Genomic DNA, 20,464 nt, shown 5'->3' on the forward strand with positions numbered 1-20,464 from the left:
TGAGATGGGGAGCCAAGGAAGCTTGTAGCCAGACGCGGATGTTGGATTTTCGTAGGGCAAACTTTAATAAACTCAGAGACATGATGAGTGTCATACCATGGACGAGAATGCTGGAAGGGAAGGGAGCATGTGAAGGGTGGGCGCTACTCAAACAGGAGCTATTGCATGCTCAATCAATGACTATCCCAGAAAGACGAAAACACTGCAGGAGCTCTAAGAAGCCAATTTGGATGAACAGAGAACTTCAAGAGGAACCAAGAAAGAAAAGGAAAATGTTCAGGAAATGGAGGGAAGGACAGAGCTCTAAAGAAGAGTACCTACAGGTTACTAGGCACTGTAGATCAATCATCAGAAAGGCCAAAGCTGAGAGTGAGCTAAGATTGGCCAGGGAAGCCCACTGTAACAAGAAAAGATTTTTCAGTTATGTGAGGAGCAAACGTAAAGGAGGCAATAGGCCCACTGTTGGGTGCTGATGGACAAACTCTAACGGAAGATGCAGAGAAAGCAGAAAGGCTTAGTGCCTATTTTACATCTGTTTTTCCCCACAGGTCAAAGTGTTTACGCACATCTAGAGATGGCCGTAGCCAAAGGATAGTGTCTGAGTGGCAGGTTAACATGGATAGAGAGGTTGTCGAGAGGCATTTAGCTGCACTGGATGAGTTCAAATCCCCTGGTCCGTATGAAATGCACCCGAGAGTGCTCAAAGAACTTTCCAGAGAACTTGCACAGCCCTTGTCCATCATCTTCGGAACCTCTTTAAGGACTGGAGATGTCACGGAGGACTGGAAGAGAGCAAACGTTATTCCGATCTTCAAAAAAAGGAGGAAGGATGACCCGGGAAACTACAGACCAGTGAGTCTCACCTCTGTTGTGGGGAAGATAATGGAGCAGATATTAAAGGGAGCGATCTGCGATCTGGAGGACAATTTTGTGATCCAAGGAAGTCAGCATGGATTTGTCTCCAACAGGTCCTGCCAGACCAATCTGGTTTCCTTTTTTGACCAAGTAACAGGTTTGCTGGATCGGGGAAATTCGGTTGATGTCATTTACTTGGATTTTAGTAAAGCTTTTGACAAGGTTCCCCATGATGTTCTGATGGATAAATTGAAGGACTGCAATCTGGATTTTCAGATAGTCAGGTGGATAGGAAATTAGTTAGAGAACCGCACTCAAAGAGTTGTTGTCAATGGTGTTTCATCAGACTGGAGAGAGGTGAGTAGCGGGGTACCTCAGGGCTCAGTGCTTGGCCCGGTATTTTTTAACATATTTATTAATGATCTAGATGAGGGGGTGGAGGGACTACTCATCAAGTTTGCAGATGACACCAAATTGGGAGGACTGGCAAATACTCCGGAAGATAGAGACAGAGTTCAACGAGATCTGAACACAATGGAAACATGGGCAAATGAGAACAAGATGCAATTTAATAAAGATAAGTGTAAAGTTCTGCATCTGGGTCAGAAAAATGAAAAGCATGCCTACTGGATGGGGGATACGCTTCTAGGTAACACTGTGTGTGAACGAGACCATGGGGTACTTGTGGACTGTAAACTAAACATGAGCAGGCAGTGTGATGCAGTGGTAAAAAAGGCAAATGCCATTTTGGGCTGTATCAAGAGAGGCATCACATCAAAATCACAAGATGTCATAGTCCCATTGCATACGGCACTGGTCAGACCACACTTGGAGTACTGTGTGCAGTTCTGGAGGCCTCACTTCAAGAAGGACGTAGATAAAATTGAAAGGGTACAGAGGACAGCGACGAGGATGATCTGGGGCCAAGGGACCAAGCCCTATGAAGATAGGTTGAGGGATTTGGGAATGTTCAGCCTGGAGAAAAGGAGGTTGAGAGGGGACATTATAGCCCTCTTTAAGTATTTGAAAGGTTGTCATTTGGAGGAGGGCAGGATGCTGTTTCTGTTGGCTGCAGAGGAGAGGACACGCAGTAATGGGTTTAAACTTCAAGTACAACGATATAGGCTAGATATCAGGAAAAGAAATTTCACAGAGTAGTTCAGCAGTGGAATAGGCTGCCTAAGGAGGTGGTGAGCTCCCCCTCACTGGAAGTCTTCAAGCAAAGGTTGGATACACACTTTTCTTGGATGCTTTAGGATGCTTAGGGCTGATCCTGCGTTGAGCAGGGGGTTGGACTAGATGGCCTGTATGGCCCCTTCCAACTCCAATTCTATGATTCTAAGCACATATATTCTTAACATATAGTGCTACTCCTCCCTTCCTCTTTCCTTTTGAAATAAGTTGTACCCTTCAGCCCTATTATTCCAGTGGTGAGTGTTATCCCACCAGGTTTCTATGAGATCATCGTCCCCTTCCTTTAGAGTTCGTCCTCCTCGTTTCCCATACTCCGTGCAGTAGCGCAGAGGCCATAATCCGTCATGGGAGTCCCCCGGGCTCTTGGTTTTTGAACTTTCCTGCCTATGGGCCGTCTGCCGCTCACGCCTCTCCTGGCAGGCTCACATAGGAAGCTGCAGCACCGCCAGTTCCTAAGGATTTCGGGAGCTGAGCTTGTGGAGGGCGGCCTGCTCTGCAGGTAGGATGCGAGGGGAAGCGACCTGTGTCCCTTGGAGATCCCTGGGGGGATTCCCTATGATCTCCCTCTGGACAGCTGCAAAAGCTCGACGTCCTTCGCTTGCTGGCCGAGTTTCCTTCGGCGTCAGGGGTGGGGGGGGGGACGACCCGACGACGTTCCCAAGTGTGGCTCTCTGACCCCCCCCAAGCCCCCCCCCCTTCTGCTCCTGCACGGGGCCCATCTCCCGTGCTATCCCCGAGACGGCGGCTTGTGCGTCCGACGGGAGCAGGCGCCTTGGGCACCACCGCAGCCTCGCCTCCCCGCCCCGTCGGCCCGGGCCAAGCGGCGCGGGAGGAGGCGGGGCTGGGCGGGGCTGGGCGCGCGTGGCTCGCGGGCAGCTGGCGGGGCGCGCCGATGGCCCCTTCCATAAAGCCAATGGGCCGAGCGGCGGGGCCGCAGTCCGAGGCGGCGGGACTGGTGCGCCGCTCTCGCTCCGACCTGCCGGCCTGGCGTGTCCGGTCCCGGGCGCGACGGAGCCGTCGACTTCCCGCCGGCAGGGCGAGGTGCCCGTGGGGCCGGGCGGCCGGGCTGGGCCGTCGACGGAGAGCCCCCGGGAGGCGGCCCGTGGCGGTGAGTGGCGCTTCGGGGGGGGGGGGTCAGGTGCGGCGTGCGGCTGCCGCTTCTCGACGGCTCCCTCCGGCAGGGCAAGGCGTCCGGGGGTGGCGGCCCCGGGAGGCAGCCGCTCTGGCCGCGCAGAGGAGCCCCGCGCGGCGCCCGGCGCAGATTCCCGGCGGCGTCTCGGAGCTCTTCTCGCGTGCCGCGCGCCTGGCGATCCGCGCCTGCTTGCCCCCGAGGAGATCGCGCGCCGCTCTCTGGGAAGAAGCCTCGAGGGGGCCGCGCCTGCGGGGCGAGTCGCTGGCTGGCTGGCCGGCCGCTGGGTTTGCCGGGCGCCGCTAGGCCGCCGGGCGCTTCCGACGGAGCGGCGCGGGCTGGCGCCGGGGAGGCGGACTGCGAGGAGCGCGGGAGGGAGAGGGGGGGGGGGGCTTGGGTGCCTGGGCGCCGGGCTGGGGCTGGGGCGCGCAGGGGGAAGGCTCATGCCCGCCCGCCCGCCCCTGGCTCTAGGCATCCGGACCGCCGCGCTCCGACGGCCACTCGGCCCCGCCGGCTTTTTGCGCCGGATCTTTGCGCCGAGGGCGGCTTGGCTGAAGAGCGGCCGGCTCTCTCCTCCTCCTCCTCCTCCTCCTCCTGCCAGGCGTGCTTGAAGGCTTCGCCGACGGGAGCCACCGGGCCGGGGGCAGAGGGGACCCCCATAAAGACACGGGGTGTCCCTCCGGCGGGAGCTGGGCGGGAGGGGGAGGGCCTGGGACTGCAGGCGGGCGGGAGGGCGGGAGGGCGGGCGCCCCCAACGGTGCTCCCCATGCAAGCCCGCCGGGCCTGGCCTGGCCTCGGCAGGGCTGCCCGGGGCGGGGGAGGGAGCCTGGCCCCGCTAGCGCTTCCCCTGCGCCAAGCCTCCTCCGAGCAGGGCTGCCCGGGTCCAGGGGGGAGAGGGCTCTTCCCGCCCCAAACCGCCGGGAGGGAGGGGGGGGGGAGACCCTGGCAGCGCCCGGAGTACTTTTTGTGCAAGGGGCTTTCCTGCTGGTAATGAAACTCGCTCGTCTCCCAGAATGGTTCTCTCAGGGTCTGTGGGGAGGGGGGAAGCCACTTGGGGGCTCTTTCAGGTCGTGAGCATCGCCTGGTCCCCTGCCTTGCCTCTCGGAAGGCCGGCAAGTGCTTGTCCCTGGGGGTGGGGGAGGCGGGGACAGTGCATTTACTGGCAGGGGCTCATGGGGATTGTAGTCCATGGACATCTGGAGGGCTGCAGTTTGACCACACCTGGCCTAGAGAGCCTGGGCTTCTGTGGAGGTCGCCCAGTCAGAGCCAAGCCCCGTGAAGTCGCTGAGCAGCCCAGGGGGGGGGGGCAGCTTCAAGCACCGTCCCGCCTCCCCCACCCCCAGTTTGACTACCCCTGCTCTAGGCGGATCTGTAACCCACCACGAGCCAGAAATGAGAGTATAGAAGGCAGAGGCAGGCGATGGCCAACTGCCTTGGTTCATCTCTTGTCCTGAACTCCCCCCACCCAGGGTAACCAGAGGTCTGCTGTGACTTAGTGGCCAAATCTCCTCCTCCTACTACTGCTACTACTGCTACTACTACTAATATTGTAAGCATGGGCTAGCAGTAAGATGCTTAGAAAGACTCAAAGAACATGTGTCATTAAACGATGACTGTTGAAAACATTTCGACTCTGCAGGATTGCTTGGGCCTGTCCAGCTCCCCCTACCTTACAGGGTTGCTGTGAGGGTAAAACAGTGGAGGGGAGAATGACATAAACCGCTTTGGGGATCGCCACCCGTTTGCTGTGAAAAGTGTGTTTGCCTCCCGTTTCCTTCACTGGTGGTCCAGGGGGCTCTCCTTGTTACACCAGAAAGGAAAGCTGGAAGGGTGTCACCGTCTCTGGGAGAAGATGCTCACAGCTTGGCAGTCCTGGGGGTTTGCAGGACTGTTTTCCTCCTGAAATGCCGAATCAGACCCCCCCCCCCTTTCCGGTCAGTATTGTTTCCTCAACTGGCAGCTGCTCTCCAGGGTCTGAGGCTGAAGTGCGCTCCCACTCAAGGGGGTTGCAAATCCTCTCTGCCAGAAAGGGGCACTGGAGCCCCTCGGGAGGGATTCAGCCCTTGGCAGCGTCTCGGCCGGCAAGAAGCCTCAGCTGGTGGACCGTGCTGACCTCAGTCCTGATCCCCCCGCTTTCAGGCATGGACATTAGTGCTGTCCAGTGGCTGCCCATACAGTTCTCGATCCCTCCCATCACCAAACTCTCTTTAAGGCTGGCTGAGGACCCTTTGGAGTCCCCAGCCTCAGGGCCACGTTGGAGCAGCCCTCTTTCCCTGCAGAGGGAGAAGCAGAGAGATGATTCTGAGAGGTGAAAGGGTTAATCATCCCATAGCAGTCCTTTTCCGCTCATGACTGGGGCTGGTTTTCATTGCAAATTGACTGAAGAGTGGCTGACAGCACACAGAAAGAGTCCCATCAATGCATTCATGCCGTAGGGACGTAGAGCAGTGCTACATCTGTAGTGTCATCTTAAGCAGAGTTACACCTCCTGAGGTCCTTGAAAGTAAAGCTAAGCTTCAAATTGTTTGTTTCACCACTGCCTTTCCTGGAGCTCTGCAAGAGAAGGGAAAAGCATCTCCCCCGTCCCAACGGTCTTTCTATGCAGTGCCCTTGTGTGGACTGGGAAGTCCAACCCAGTTTGGACCCCCTCCCCTCCTGGGTGCTTGGACAAGGCTCTCCAGACCTACATGGCAAGGCTGACCAGTTTTCTCTTTCTTATTACTTGAGTAAGAGGTTTGTTTTAGTGCTTAGGCCAAGTATTAGAGAATACTCAGCATCTGTTACTGCCATTTTGGTCTCTGCACGTAGGAAATGCAGTGAAGCGTAGTATCTTTGACTTCCTTTGAAGGAGTTTTGAAAAGTGTCATGGGAAGCCACCCTTAGCTTTTTCTCTGCCTTCCTTTTGCCATGTGCTAAACCAGGGAGCACTTCAAATCACAGCGCAAGATGAGGGAGACTTCTGCATTCTGCTGGGTACAGACAGGATTCAACCCACCATTCGGACTGGTCTTCTGGTTTCTGTATTTTGCAAGCAAGTACTTCCTGTATTCTCCCCCAGGATTTAGTTTCTTGGCAGACCCAAGGGAAAAAATATGCAGGGAGTGAGTGTTAAAGGTATTCTCGAAAATGAGCAGTTCTTCTAGGGCTCGTTTTGGCTGGGTGTTACTTATTAAAGATCTTCGTTGAGTAGTCTGAACTGGCATAGTCAGTTTGTTTCCTTCTTTCCCTGGAGTCATTCGGCTGACGGGTCTTTGGTTGTTTTGTATTTCCTTAAATTGGTCAGCCTTCCCACCAGGGTTCTTGCTTCATTACTTGAATTTGTCCAGATGTTTTGACTGTGTGCCCTGTCAAGACCAAACCACTGAGAACAGATGTTCTAGATGCTGCCACCCTGGCATCCGTTAATGGGAGACTCAGGAAAGAGGCTCCAAAGATCAAATCCTGCATCTCAGCAAGGGAAGGATGCGGTGGAGAAGAAATCGGGCAATACCCAACTTAATTGTAAAGTAAGGAATTGTGGTTTTGCCCCATGGATGAATCCCTTACGGTTTCTCATGGAAGCTATTCAGAATCCTTTCTCAGCTAACTGTAGAGTCAAATTCTTGCAGGATTCTTGGGAAGGAGGTAATTCACAGGAATGTGATCATACATTTAGCATTTACGTAAATTTCGTACCTTGGTTGAAATAAAATTATACATATTAAAGTTCCATATTGGTCCTGTTAATAAAATGCAAGTTTAAGTGACAGTCTTGGCAGAAGACTGTGCCTTTCCAAAGAACCAGAATGGTTCTAATGAGTACATTTTCATGGTCCAAAATTATATTAGGAACAAATATGAGTGCTAGACTGTTTCTTCACTATGATTTTGGCTCAGATTTGCATTTGTTTAGGGTTACGTTTTTTGCCCATTTCTGCACTGAAATTTGCCTTTTCGGGCACAGACTGAATTTGCCCCCCTCGCTTGCCCCACAGCAAAGGGATCCTTTGAATTCCGGTTTTCACTTTTTGAAGTGGCGTCTAAATTGGGGCTGGCCAATGCGGAAATGTAGACATCCGGGCTTTTCCAGTCTGTGTCCAACCTTGTTCATACGCAGGGGTAGTCAAACTGCGGCCCTCCAGATGTCCATGGACTACAATTCCCAGGAGCCCTTGCCAGCATTCGCTGGCGAATGCTGGCAAGGGCTCCTGGGAATTGTAGTCCATGGACATCTGGAGGGCCGCAGTTTGACTACCCCTGCTCCATAGCATCACTTCCATTGTGAACTCCCCCCCCCCCAAAAAAAGGCTGGTTGCATTCCAGCACTATTCCAATCTAAAAAAATAGTGTTCCCCCCCCCATCTGTGGCTATGTGTGGTGGGCATCTTCCCTTTCTTATTTCCTGAAGTCCCAACTCTAGCCTTGGTGCTGATAAGACTGGTGACAGTCTGTGTGCTTCAGCAACCACTCCTTTCAGAAACAGCATTGACGGGGGAGATACTTTTCCCTTCTCTCACAGAGAGGCTGATTCTGTGAAGGTTCAAGGGGGTGACTGGTTACAGTAGATGAGCGATTGGGATGTGAGTGTCCTGCATAGTGCAGGGGGTTGGACTAGATGACCCATGAGTCCCCTTCCAACTCTATTATTCTATGATCTAGTCCAACCCCCTGCACTATGCAGGACACTCACATCCCTATCACTCATCCCTCTGTCAGATGGCTACCTAGCCTCTGTTTAAAAATTTCCAAAGATGGAGAACCCACCACCTCCCGAGGAAGCCTGTTCTACTGAGAAACCGCTCTAACAATCAGGAACATCTTCCGGATGCTTAGAAGGAATTTCTTTTGAATTAATTTAATCCCGTTTTTCCGATTCCATCCCTCCTGGGCAAGAAAGAACAACTCTGTTCCATCCTCCATATGGCACCCTTTTAAATACTTGAAGATGGTTATCAGGTCCCCTCTCAGTCATCTCCTCTCCAGGCTAAACAGACCAAGCTCCCCCAACCTTTCTTCTTATGTCTTGGTCTCCAAACCCCTCACCATCTTTGTTGCCCTCTTCTGGACACGTTCCAGGTTGTCTACATCCCTCTTCAACTGGGGTGCCCAAAACTGAACACAGTATTCCAAGTGAGGCCAAACCAGAGCAGAGAAACAACCCCTTGTATATAAAGGGGAGAGAGATTACTAACTGTCTAACTGTTCTGTGGTCTTGATTTGTCCAATTTGTATTGGAGGCAGGCTGGGAGGAAGTGTACTGAAAGGAGCAGGAAGTCTCCGGTTGAGCCAATCAAGAAACACAAGGAAGTTCCTATCTAAATATGCTAATTAGAAATCCCCCCAATGCCCCCCTAGGATATTCTTCATATTATTTTGACTCACGCACATTGCATATCTTTCGTATGATAACATATGTTGCCGTTCATAGAAATTAACCCTTATCTAAGGGAACAGATTGTGTTACACAAAATTTTTTATGATACACATGTGAGTGAGTAAAATCTTGTCTTAAATAGTTTTGCACTAATTCAAAAAGAAGAAAAGTGTGTCTTTCATTGTCCCCTAAATTTTACAAATTATCCATCAGAAAAACTGGAAGGAAAAGTCTGGGAAGCAAGGGCAGTGGGTCCTTGAATGTTCCCATGTTTTCCTCCAGGCCGACACAGTCCTGGGCTGCCTTCTGCATCCCATCTCTGGGAGACCTCCTCACAGGAGGCTGCCTGGTTCTGACTTAGACCCTTGGTCCATCAACAACAGAATTGTCAGCCCTGGCTGGCAGCAACTTGCCAAAGTCTCCGGCTGAGGCCTTTCACATCAGCCACTGTTGGGGGTGCCAAGCCCTGCAGAGACGAATGTACCGGGACAGGAGGAGCGAGAGACCACCACCACCACCAGCAGCAGCACCAGCAGCAGCAGCATGTTCCCAGTGCCTCAAGCCCCACCCGGAAGACGTCCAAAGACCGCAGAACACTGGAGGAGGGGGCAGGGCCAGCCAAAACAAACAGGCACTGTTGCTGCGGCTCAAGGGGACTCCCGTGACAGCTGGAAGGGCCCGTGGGCAGGCACGGGCTCAGTGTCTGGAAGCAGGAGCTGAGGCCAGTTGGAGCCGTTTGAGGACGTTTAGGGTTAGGGAGGAGGGAGGAGGGACTCCGGGACGGAAGGGTATTTTGGCAGAAGGCAAGGGTTGATGAGGAGGCAGAGCCTGGACGGGAGTGTGAGAGAACTGCCATGGGCCCGAGAGCTGGAAGGGCGCCCAGGAGGGCTCTGTTCTGAAACCTTGCCTTCTTGTGCAAAATACCCACACAACCGACAAGTCTCTTCAACCTCCCTGTTTGAGTCAAGGTGGCGAAGGATCAGTCAGCCCCTACCTGGCCCTTTTAACTGGAGAAGTCAGAGATTGAACTGGGGACCTTCTGCATGTAAAGCAGAGGCTCTTCCACTGAGCCAAATAACCCGGATAAATCTTCAGCCTTTGGTACCGCCTGCATGATCATGACAACCCTCTCTGTCCCTGGATTTCCCCCCTCCTTCTGTCCAATGGCTTGTCCAATATTTCTTCTCTGTGTGTCCAAGACTAGTAATCTTTCCCCAAGGCCTTCCTCTCATAATAGTGCAGCATTTTTTACCCGAAGTGGACAAGTTGCTAGGTTTGGTTAGGGCGACCACTTGCCCACTTGATCCCTGTCCATCCTGGCTCCTCAAGGGAGGTGGCCAGAGGATAGGAGGCCAGCTCAGGGATATCATCAATCTCTCCCTGGATTCCGGGGAGTTCCCTGGGCAGCTGAAGGGGGCAGTGGTTCACCCTCTCCTGAAAAGATCCATGCTGGACCCGCTGGACCCAGACAGCTACCGCCCGGTGTCGCATTTGGCATTCCTGGGCAAGGTAGTTGAAAGGGCCATGGCAGACCAGCTCCTGGTATTCTTGGAAGAAACTTCGGCACTCGATCCATATCAGTCTGACTTCTGACCTGGCCACGGGGTGGAGACGGTGTTGGTCGCCCTGTTGGATGACCTCCGTCGCCAGCTGGATAGAGGCGGGTCGGCAGTGCTGGTTCTTCTGGACCTGTCGGCCGCTTTTGACACCGTGGACCACGAACTACTGGTCCACCGCCTCGCCGAAACGGGGATACGGGGCACAGCTTTACGCTGGATACGCTCCTTTCTCCAGGACCGGACCCAGAGGGTAGCAATGGGAGATGAGGTCTGGCGCCCCTACAGACTTCCTTGTGGAGTCCCACAGGGCACGGTCCTCTCTCCCACATTGTTCAACGTCTTTATGCGCCCTCTGGCCCAGCTGGTGCGGAGTTTTGGGCTGGGTTGCCACCAGTACGCTGATGGCAGCCAGCTCTATCTCCTCATGGACGGCCGCCCGGACTCTCCCCCGGAACCATTTGCCGGATGTTTGGAAGCGGTGACAGAATGGTTCGAGCAGAGTCGCCTGAAACTCAACCCCTCCAAGACGGAGGTCCTGTGGTTGGGACGTAGGGGGCGGGAACAGGAAGCGCGTTCACCCACCCTGGGAGGGACGCACCTTACCATCACGTCCCAGGCCAGGAATTTGGGTGTGATCATTGAGGCCTCCCTGACCTCGGAGGCGGAGGTCAAAAGAGTAGCGGGCCAGGCATTTTTCCAGCTTCGCCAGGCCCGACTACTAGCGCCCTACCTGTCCCCCGAACACCTAGCCACGGTGATCCATGCAACGGTCACCTCCAGAATAGATTTCTGTAACTCGCTCTACGCGGGCCTTCCCTTCTCCTTGGTCCGGAAACTCCAGCTAGTGCAAAATGCAGCTGCCAGGGTCCTCACTGGTACACCTTGGAGGGCCAACATTCAGCCAGTGCTGAGGCAGCTGCACTGGTTGCCAATTGCTGCCCGGATCCGGTTCAAGGTTTTGGTTTTAACCTTCAAGGCTTTACGCGAGTTGGGACCCACATACCTGAGGGACCGTCTATCGCCCTATGCCCCCCGCAGAGCCTTACGTTCTGCGGGAGAAAATCTGCTGGTCGTTCCCGGCCCCAGGGAAGCACGCCTGGCCTCGACCAGGGCCAGGGCCTTTTCGGTCCTGGCCCCTACCTGGTGGAATGAGCTCCCAGGAGAGCTGCGGGCCCTGCAAGATCTTCCATCATTCCGCAGGGCCTGCAAGACGGAGCTCTTCCGCCAGGTTTACGGTTGAGGCTGAGGCTAACATCTATCCCCCCCCCCCCTGGGGACCCGGGACCCGGGATTGAGATTGGGGATTAGTACCATCAGTATCCCCTCTCCACCTGCTTGTAGTAGGAGGGGGAGGTTGATTAGCCTATCTTGCCAGGTTAGCTTGCTAACCGATAATGTTATATTGTAATTGTTGTTGAGGGATTTTAATGGATTTTATTGGGGTTTTTAAAATGTTGTAACCCACCACGAGCCGTAAGGGAGTGGCGGGCAATAAATCGAAAGATAATAATAATAATAATAATAATAATAATAATAATAATAATAATAATAATAATAATTTTTTCACAGAAATCGGCCAGTGGCCATGCCTCCCTGCCACACACCCCAAAAGTGATATTTCACCAGACGTGACAGCACCACCTGCATTAATAGGCAGGCTCAAGGAGGACACTTAAGGCAGGAATAGGCCTGCCTATTTAATGTGTTTAGTCAAATGCGTCTAGTCAAGGCTATGGTCTTCCCAGTTGCAATGTAGGGCTGTGAAAGTTGGGCCATAAGGAAGGCCGAGCGTCAAAGAATTGAGGCTTTTGAACTCTGGTGCTGGAGAAGACTCATGCGAGTCCCTTGGACTGCAAGGCGAAAAATCTGGTCAGTCCTAGAACCTAGAGGAGATCAGCCCTGCCTGCTCCTTAGAAGGCCTGATCCTGAAGATGAAATGCTGGGAGCGATCGAGGGCAAAAGAAGAAGAATCATAGAATCATAGAATCATAGAGTTGGAAGGGGCCATACAGGCCATCTAGTCCAACCCCCTGCTCAACGCAGGATTAGCCCTAAGCATCCTAAAGCATCCAAGAAAAGTGTGTATCCAACCTTTGCTTGAAGACTTCCAGTGAGGGGGCGCTCACCACCTCCTTAGGCAGCCGATTTCACTGCTGAACTACTCTGACTGTGAAAAACTTTTTCCTGATATCTAGCCTATATCGTTGTACTTGAAGTTTAAACCCATTACTGCGTGTCCTCTCCTCTGCAGCCAGCAGAAACAGCATCCTGCCCTCCTCCAAGTGACAACCTTTCAAATACTTAAAGAGGGCTATCATGTCCCCTCTCAACCTCCTTTTCTCCAGGCTGGACATTCCCAAGTCCCTCAACCTATCTTCATAGGGCTTGGTCCCTTGGCCCCAGATCATCTTCGTCGATCTCCTCTGTACCCTTTCAATTTTATCTACATCCTTCTTGAAGTGAGGCCTCCAGAACTGCACACAGAACTCCAGGTGTGGTCTGACCAGCGCCGTATACAATGGGACTATGACATCTTGTGATTTTGATGTGATGCCTCTGTTGATACGGCCCAAAATGGCATTCACCTTTTTTACCGCTGCATCACACTGCCTGCTCATGTTTAGTTTACAATCCCCAAGTACCCCAAGGTCTCGTTCACACACAGTGCTACCTAGAAGCGTATCCCCCATCCAGTAGGCATGCTTTTCATTTTTCTGACCCAGATGCAGAACTTTACACTTATCTTTATTAAATTGCATCTTGTTCTCATTTGCCCATTTTTCCATTGTGTTCTGTCTCTATCTTCCGGAGTATTTGCCAGTCCTCCCAATTTGGTGTCATCTGCAAACTTGATTAGTCCCTCCACCCCCTCATCTAGATCATTAATAAATATGTTAAAAAGTACCGGGCCGAGCACCAAACCCTGAGGTACCCCGCTACTCACCTCTCTCCAGTCTGATGAAACACCATTGACAACAACTCTTTGAGTGCGGTTCTCTAACCAATTCCCTATCCACCTAACGATCTGAAAATCCAGATTGCAGTCCTTCAACTTATCCATCGGAACATCATGGGGAACCTTGTCAAAAGCTTTACTAAAATCCAAGTAAATGACATCAACCAAATTTCCCCGATCCAGCAAACCTGTTACTTGGTCAAAAAAGGAAACTAGGTTGGTCTGGCAGGACCTGTTGGAGACAAATCCATGCTGACTTCCTTGGATCACCAAATTGTCCTCCAGATGTGTGCAGATCGCTCCCTTTAATATCTGCTCCATTATCTTCCCCACAACAGAGGTCAGACTCACTGGTCTGTAGTTTCCTGGGTCATCCTTCCTCCCTTTTTTGAAGATCGGGGACGATCCCCTTGAAGATCCCCTTGAAGAAGGGGAAGATCCCCTTGAAGAAGGGGACGACAGAGAATGAGGTGGCTGGATGGAGTCTCTGAAGCAGTCGGTGCAAACTTAAATGGACTCCGGGGAATGGTAGAGGACAGGAAGGCCTGGAGGATCATTGTCCATGGGGTCGCAATGGGTCGGACACGACTTCGCACCTAATGACAACAATTTAAGGCAGGAATAGGCCTGCAGGTGCCACCCCTCCTAGGCACAGAAACCACAAGGAAACTCACTCATGGTTAGGGAGGGGGGCAGAGGGGGGCCAATGGAAGCGGCCAGGTCCCTAGCTTGTGGCCAAGTCCATTAAGGCAGGAGGATCCAGAGCTTCCACGGATCCCCAAGGGTCCAAGACTCCTGGTTGGGAATTCCTGCACTAGTGGCACCACAAGAACGATCGGGTTGTGTCTAGCTCTGTTTTTCTCTTTGGCCAATCTCTGGTTTCACAACATTGCACAAATCCGTCCCTTCCTCTCTGCCCCCAGACAAAAACTGGCTTTCTTGTCATCTCTTGCTTTTGTCTGCTATAACCTCTTGTTCTATAGTCTTCTGTTGTCACACGTCTGTCCAGTGCTCTGCCATCACTCGTGAATTTGAAGGCATTACGTTTCAATAATTCATTTTCTTCTTCCCACTGCAATGACTCGGATAAAAAAGTCTTAATTATATATTGCCTTATGTCGGACCAGAACCAATAGCTTTAAATTAATTCAAAAGAATTTTTGGCTAAGCATCCGGAAGAAGTTCCTGACAGTTAGAGTGGTTCCTCAGTAGAACAGGCTTCAACGGGAGGTGGTGGGTTCTCCATCTTTGAAAGCTTTTAAGCAGTGGCTAGATGGTCATCTGACAGAAATGCTGATTATATGAACTTAGGCAGATTGTGAGTGGTTGGGCAGGTCGTTTTGAGTTTCCTGAATTCTGCAGTGGGTTGGACTAGGTGACCCTGGAGGCCCCTTCCAACTCTGTGATTCTATGGTTCCATATGTATTCACTGTAAATTGTGAACAGGACTATGTGGTTCCTAAATCTTCTGTTAAAATAATTGAACATGTCAATGTGAAAGGAATTCGTCTCAACAGAACAAATAGAATCAGTGCTGTTGTTGCAATGGAATTGAAAAGTTCCATGTAGATGTCTGCTTTTGAATTTATTTTCTTGAATAACTGTGACATGGAGGTAAGCAGCCAAATGTCTTGGATTTCATTCATTTTTTATAGCTGATCTATATCCCCTTCTTCTCTTGTGCAAGGAGAGCAAAGGGCCCTTTAGTAGTCATGTGCAGGCACATGCTATGTTGGAAGGCACAGCTGCATCATAGAATCATAGCGTTGGAAGAGACATCATGGGTCATCTAGTCCAACCCCCTGCACTATGCAGGACACTCACAACCCTCTCGCTCATCCACTGTCACCTGCCACAGTGTAAAGCGGTACCATCACCTCCCGTGATCTGGACACGATACTCCGTTTGATACAGCCCAAAATCCCATTTGCCTTTTTAGCCACCGAGTCACACTGCTGACTCATGTTCAATGTATGGTCTACTAAGACTCCTAGATCCTTTTCACACATGCTACTGCCAAGATTTTTTCTACCTAAATGCAGAACTTTACATTGAACTTCATTTTATTCAGTTTATCCTACTTCTCGAGCCTTTCAAGATCATCCTGTATTCTGATTCTGTCTTCAGTTGTGTTTGCTACCCCTCCCAGTTTAGTATCTGCAAATTTGATAAGTATCCCCTCTAATCCCTCATCCAAATCATTTATAAATAGGTTGAACAACACAGGCCCCAGGACAGATCCTGGGGTAATCCACTTGTCACTCTTTTCCAGGATGATGCCGAACCATTAGCAAATACCCTCTGGGTACGATTTGTCAACCAGTTACCAATCCACCTGACAGAATTAGGATCCATACAGCATTTTACCAACTTGTCAACAAGAATATCACGTGGAACCGTATCAAAAGCTTTTTTGAAATCCAGATAAACTATGTCCATGGCATTCTCCTGATCCAGCAAAGTAGTCACTTTCTCAAAAAAAGAGGTAAGGTTGGTCTGACATGACTTGTTCTTGCGAAACCCGTGCTTCAGTGGATATAGGAGCAGAACTCGTTTACTATTTGGGAGTTGGTTCATCATGCTCTGTTTGCAAGCACTTGCTAATCTCAGAAAGATGGACTGCAAGCCATTGTAGATGAATCATGACTGTGCTGATCTTTATCACAAGTTGTACCTGTTGCATAGAATCATAGAATTGGTGGGATCTTCCCTCTTTTAAAAAGGGGTATCACCACTGCCTTTTCCCAATCATTGGGGAACTTTCCAGTGGAATCAGTGTATGTAAATATAGTTTTTAAGCAGAAGCAAGATAGTCATCTGACAAATGCTAAGATTTTGAGTGGGTGGTCAGGAAGGGAACCGTGCTTTGTTTGTCTCTTGTGGCCCTTCCTTGCATACCTCGGGAATTCCTGATGACTGCTGTGGGATTGTTGTTGTTGTTAGTTGCAAAGTCGTGTCCGACCCATTGGGACAGGCCTTCCTGTCCTCTACCATTCCCCAGAGTCCATTTAAGCTTGCACCGACTGCTTCAGTGACTCCTTCCAGCCACCTCATTCTCTGTCTTCCCCTTTTTCTTTTGCCCTCAATCGCTCCCAGCATTAGGCTCTTCTCCAGGGAGTCCTTCCTTCTCATGAGGTGGCCAAAGTTTGACCGGTTTGTTCACCTTGCAGTCCAAGGGACTATTTGCCAGGAATTGAGAGGGTCGGATGCCATGATCTTCGTTTTCTTGATGTTGAGTTTCAAGCCAACTTTTGCACTCTCCTCCTTCACCCGCATCAACAGGCTCTTTAGTTCCTCTTCACTTTCTGCCATTAGAGTGGTATCATCTGCATATCTGAGGTTGTTGATATTTCTCCCTGCAATCTTGATCCCAATTTGTGACTCATCTAACCCGCCTTTCTCATGATGTTCTCCACATACAAGTTAAATAGGCAAGGCGACAGTTTGGCCTTGCCAAACTCCTTTCTCAGTTTTGAACCAGTCAGTGATTCCATGCCTGGTTCTCACTGTTGCTTCTTGACCTGCATATAGGTTTCTGAAGAGACAGATAAGATGCTGTGGGATAGTAGGTGAATTTCTTCCAGACCAGGCTGGATTTTGAAGATTTTTGGTGGGGGGGTGGGATCATTTGGGCATGAAATTGGGGTCACTGTGGGTGGGGAGGTAGTTGTGAGTTCCTACACTGCACAGGGGTTTGGACTAGATTACTCTGGAGATAAATACCCTATCCCCTGCTTTAAAGGTTGGATTCGGGGACCACTTTTGATCCACCCATTTTTTGTAGGTTTCCTTGGCCCCTTCTAGTGTGTCTACAACCCCCTCCCAAGAATCCTGCACCTTAGGATGGGCTCATTCACCACCCCTGGAGGAACATTTGTGGGGTTCCGGTGGAGGCTACAAGGCAGGGAACAGGCATGCCACTGCGTCTTTTAGCCCCTCCAGGAATTGTCCCATTGCAAGGGAGAGGTTGTTAATCTCCTGGTGGGGGCCCTGGTCCTTATATCCGTTCTTTTTTAGAGACAAGATGAGCATGGGTCTAGTGAGCAAGTCATTGGCCTTGTTGCTGTTAGAATCCTGTCCACTTCAGCTAATGAGAGTCATCTGAAGTTACACAGTGGTCTCTCCAGATATCATGGAGATCCCATATCTGGCTGGCTCTCCAACAACTTGGCTGGCTCCCACTTGAATTCTGGATTAAGGTTAAGGTTTTGATAATAACCAAGGCCATACGCGGTCTGGGCCAGTGTATCTGAGAGACCGCCTCCCTGCCTACACCCCCCAAAGAGCCTTACACTCCGCCACCTCCAACTGGCTGTGGATCCCTGGCCCCAAAGAAGCATGGTGGACCTCAAAAAGGGCCAGAGCCTTTTCGGTCCTGGCCCCCACCTGGTGGACAAGCTCCTTGAAGAGATCAGGGCCCTGCCTGAACTCCCACAATTCTGCAGGGTTTGCAAAAGGGAGCTCCTCCACCAAGCATTTGCGTGAGGTCAACTGATTGAAACATCTGCTGCCCCCTCCCCAGATGCCCTTCCATGACTTGACAAATCTGACCTGCTCAGGGATTGTCATTGTTGTTCTGTTAAAAATCACTGTCAACTGTTCAAACACTGTTCTGGTTTTCATGACAACTGAGAGCACGTGGAGAGAGCTATTGGGGAGTGTTGCTGCTGACCAGGTGAGGCTATTGTGGCACTGAGTGAGGTGATTGCTGGGTGATTGCTGGGAGGATTAAAAAGGGCGGCTCTTTGCCGGAGGCAGAGCTCAGACAACTGAGAGCACTTGGAGAGAGCTACTGGGGAGTGTGGCTGCTGACCAGGTGAGGCTATTGTGGCACTGAGTGAGGTGATTGCTGGGAGGATTAAAAAGGGCGGCTCTTTGCCAGAGGCGCAAGCCTTTGGTGCGCGCCGAAGGGCAAGAGACAAAGGGCTCTTGGCCTGGGGTTCTTGGCCTAGCAATTAGAATCAGTAGATTATATTTCCCTAGTAGTTGCACTGCCTAGAAGTTACAATGGACCTCCAGGACACTCATCCCATCATCTGCAGTGAGTGTGACATGATTGCCTTCCTCCTAGAAGACAAGATGGACGACATCTGCCCCAAGTGTAAACTGGTAAGACTTTTGGAGGAAAGGATTAGGGGTTTAGAAGACAACATTATCACTCCTACCCAAATTAAGAAAGGGGAGGAGTTCATAGACCAGAGCTGTGAAACTCGGAATAAAGAGGATACAACCAGTCCTGAAGAGGATAAGGTGATTGGCCTCATTATGGAGCCTCTGCAGACAGTTCGCAAAAAGACTCAACGGCGTAGAGCGAGACGGTTCTCGGGGCCTTTGGAGCTCCAGAATAGATTTCAGGCCCCTGCAGAGGAGGTGAAAGTGTCAACGAGGGAAGAGGTCCCAAAACAAAGTCTAAGACAAAGTGAAGAGGACACGGGGACAGAAGGAAATGGAGTTGAGAAGAAAAAAAAAAGGAGAGTACTGGTAATTGGAGACTCCCTGCTAAGAGGAATGGATCGCCATGTGGCTGGGCCTCACCCCCTAACCCGAGAGGTGTGTTGCTTGCCAGGGGCCAAAATTAAAGACATTTCACAACGGCTGTCCAAACTCCTCAAATCTACAGATCGCTACCCTTTTGTGAGAGCCTCTTGTGGCACAGAGTGGTAAGGCAGCCGTCTGAAAGCTTTGCCCATGAGGCTGGGAGTTCAATCCCAGCAGCCGGCTCAAGGTTGACTCAGCCTTCCATCCTTCCGAGGTCGGTAAAATGAGTACCCAGCTTGCTGCTGGGGGGTAAACGGTAATGACTGGGGAAGGCACTGGCAAACCACCCCGTATTGAGTCTGCTATGAAAACGCTGGAGGGCGTCACCCCAAGGGTCAAACATGACTTGGTGCTTGCACAGGGGATACCTTTACCTTTTTTACCCTTTTGTGATGGTCCATGTGGGAATGAATGACATGTCCGTGAATACCATCGCACTTTAAAAAAAAGACTATCAAGATCTGGGGAGGAAGCTCAAGCAAATGGGGGCACAAGTGGTATTCTCTTCAATCTTGCCTGTCAAGGGAAGAGGAATCCATCGGGAGGTGAATCAGTGGCTGCATAGTTGGTGCCGGCAGGAGAGATTTGGTTTCTGGGACCATGGGATAGGCTTTCTTGAGGAAGGCCTACGAGCACCTGATGGATTGCACTTATCGAAGCTGGGGAAGAATGTGTTTGGCAGGAACCTGGGGAGATTCATCAGGAGAGGTTTAAACTGAAGCCACAAGGGGAATGAGACACTCAATATAGGGAGTGTAAGGAAGGAGACCGATTGGGGACAGACCAACCGGCACGGCCAGCTCATAGGGAACCAAAAGTAAAAGGATTCAAATGCCTTTATACTAACATCCGAAGCATGGGCAATAAGAAGGAAAAGCTGGAACTTCTCATGCTGATGGAAAGGTATGATCTAGTAGGCATCACAGAAACTTGGTAGATTGATTCTCATGACTGGAATGTAATAGTGGACGGATATGAACTGTTCAGAAAAAACAGAATCGATCGAAGAGGTGGAGGAGTGGCACAGTATGTGAGGAAAGGGCTTACCTGTCAGGAAATTCTACTGAAGGAGAGTATATCTACAGTGGAAAGCATCTGGGTGAAAATAAGTGAGGGGAAAACAAACAGTGTGGTGGTTGGTGTCTGCTACCGACCGCCTGACCAATGACAGGATGTGGATGCTGCACTTTGTGAGCAGCTTGAGAAGATATCCAAGCGGCAGGACCTTGTCATCATGGGTGACTTCAATTTCCCAGATGTGTGCTGGGAAACAAACCCTGCGAAGCGTACTCAGTCATGCAACTTTCTGACCTGCCTGGCTGACAATTTCATTTATCAAATGGTAGATGAACCCACAAGAGATTCAGACATACTGGACTTAATACTGACCAACAGGCAAGAGTTGGTGGATGAGATGAAGGAGGTGAGGACGCTAGGGGGAAGTGACCATGTCCTCATAGAATTCCTTTTGAGATGGGGAGGCAAGGAAGCTTGTAGCCAGATGCGGATGTTGGATTTTCGTAGGGCAAATTTTAATAAACTCAGAGACATGATGAGTATCATACCATGGACGAGAATGCTGGAAGGGAAAGGAGCATGTGAAGGGTGGGCGCTACTCAAACAAGAGCTATTGCATGCTCAATCAATGACTATCCCAGAAAGACGAAAACAATGCAGGAGCTCTAAGAAGCCTATTTGGATGAACAGAGAACTTCAAGAGGAACTAGGATCATAGAATCATAGAGTTGGAAGGGGCCATACAGGCCATCTAGTCCAACCCCCTGCTCAACGCAGGATTAACCCTAAGCATCCTAAAGCATCCAAGAAAAGTGTGTATCCAATCTTTGCTTGAAGACTGCCAGTGAGGGGGAGCTCACCAC

At 51.0% G+C, this 20,464-nt stretch overlaps 1 protein-coding gene across 1 annotated transcript in view; it reads left to right on the forward strand.

Moving 5' to 3' along the window:
- The first annotated feature begins 2,973 nt into the window (after positions 1-2,973).
- Positions 2,974-20,464, forward strand: part of PITX3 (paired like homeodomain 3) — a 52,406-nt gene continuing 34,915 nt past the window's right edge. The window contains exon 1 of the mRNA XM_077351135.1: positions 2,974-3,157. The gene's annotated coding sequence lies outside the window, so the exon portion shown is untranslated. The remainder of the gene's footprint in view (positions 3,158-20,464) is intronic.

This window comes from Paroedura picta, chromosome 8 (genome assembly GCF_049243985.1).
Source record: "Paroedura picta isolate Pp20150507F chromosome 8, Ppicta_v3.0, whole genome shotgun sequence".
In the NCBI taxonomy this organism is placed as follows: Eukaryota; Metazoa; Chordata; class Lepidosauria; order Squamata; family Gekkonidae; genus Paroedura; species Paroedura picta.